The sequence below is a fragment of the Magnolia sinica genome, chromosome 9 (assembly GCF_029962835.1).
Source record: "Magnolia sinica isolate HGM2019 chromosome 9, MsV1, whole genome shotgun sequence".
In the NCBI taxonomy this organism is placed as follows: Eukaryota; Viridiplantae; Streptophyta; class Magnoliopsida; order Magnoliales; family Magnoliaceae; genus Magnolia; species Magnolia sinica.
This window is the reverse complement of record NC_080581.1, coordinates 2902613-2904490: the sequence shown is the minus strand read 5'-3', so window position 1 is coordinate 2904490 and position 1878 is coordinate 2902613. Positions and strand designations below refer to the sequence as shown.

The window sequence follows — 1878 nt, the reverse complement described above, 5'->3', positions numbered from 1 at the left end:
ATGGGCACACACACACAAGAAATGTCCACGAGTGAGTTTCAGCTCACAGGGGGAAATGCTTGCTTGTCTCAAAATACACATTTGTTGCTGGACTCAACAAAAGCACAAAGACTTTCGCAAGAGAAAGAAACACCCGAGGGAAATGCTAGATGGTTCTTTGCAAAAACTTGGAATCTGTGGTAATATAGACAGAAAATGGAAACTATCTTGACTATGCGACAGGGTACAACTGACCTTAGAAATTCAAATATAAAACTTGCATCTAGAAACCTTAAATAAAAAATAAGTAGACTACAAACTTTTATTTATTTATTTATTTATTTTAACGAAAAAACTCAACATTAATTTCCATAGATACACTACAACAGCCCAACATGCAACAATAGTAGACTAATCTAGTTCCAGTCATGGCGGAGGATACGATGGAAACCGTTAGATATGCTCAGATACAACTTTGGATCTGAACTGCCTAATGCTCTCTTTCATACCATTGAAATAAATGGAAAAATATATTGTGGCCCACCTAATGAATGGCTCGATCAGATTTAAGCCAGGTGATATCTACAACTTGGCCCAGCTTTTGTACGCATTGGCTGGAAAGAATGATAAAGCAATGTGTGTGTAAGTTCACTTGTAACATTGTACATGAAAATATTTTAGGATCTCTAGGTTTTAAGGACCTTGCTTGATGCATTCTATTAGCCTCAGGGCTTACTGGTGTGTTGATTTAGTTCCTATCATTTGGTAACATAGCCAACACCACATCCCTTGTCTAAGTCATGGTAGGGATAACTTATGAAGAGGGCCGCAACCTCAACCATAGCGAAAGCCGCTTGCTCAGACATGGCTACCTAAACAAATAAAGTGCAGTTGCTATGGTGGAAATGACTACATGAAAAGGAAGCCAAAATTTGAAGAAGATGATCCACTCTTGCATGACATCCACTCTGCATAGTTGCTCCAGCTAATGTTGTGAAATGGGTCGAAAAAATTAAGATTTTCAGTGACCACATCCAAAAAAAAAAAACAATTGACATACCCCAAAATCATGCCTGAGTAATTCCATGTCCTACATGCACCAAAGCAATTAGCTAATTATTCCAAAGGAGTTACAACAGATTTAGAAGGACCATGAATCAATTTTTCATGAACAGTGACATATAATGCAAAGGAGTTTTGAGGCAGTACCTGTATTGCAATAATGAACTCTGAAACCAAAAGATAAGTGGGGCTCACATGGACTGCATCAGAATTTAAGTTAAACCAAAATAAAGAATACAAGCAAGAGATTAATGTGTCCAACCATATTCCACATCACTTCACCTTGTAAAACTGTTAAAATAAAATTAATTTGTCCAACCAAACATCACCATCTAGTGGTCCATATTCAACACGGAAAAGCTCATCAATTGAAGTGGGGATTGTTCGATGGCCCCTAGCACGCAACCTTGCTTTCCAAGCCAAGAGTGTCTACATGAGATTTGGACATCTATTAGAGAGTTTAAATGAACAAAAAAAAAAAAAAAAAAAAAGAAGATAAATTAAGAAAATCAATGGTTCCAATTTAACAAACAAATACCCATTAATAAGAAATCATGATGTCAAACTAATCTGATTGTGATGTACCATATCTGAAGTCGGGTCCACAGGTTGGGCAGTTCAGATTAAGCCTTTCATCTGCAAACAAATAAAAAAAGAAAGAACTGTAAGCCCAAAATTGTTAGAGTAAGAACTTATAAGTACAGCCCCAAAATTTACCTTTCTCCGTGGGCCTGATAAATTTATTCCAGTAAATCTTTCTTCATCTGCAACTAGTTGTAGAAGATCAATGAAATTACAAATTACACAAACATTAGTTATTACTTGGCTACTGTAAAT

At 36.3% G+C, this 1878-nt stretch overlaps 1 long non-coding RNA gene across 1 annotated transcript; it reads right to left on the bottom strand.

The window, feature by feature from the left end:
• Window positions 1–1388: 1388 nt before the first annotated feature.
• On the bottom strand, window positions 1389–1878 carry LOC131256102 (uncharacterized). The gene is made up of 2 exons (XR_009176592.1): window positions 1580–1878; window positions 1389–1470 (listed from the first exon to the last, which is right to left on the bottom strand). It is a non-coding gene; the product is annotated as an uncharacterized LOC131256102 (long non-coding RNA).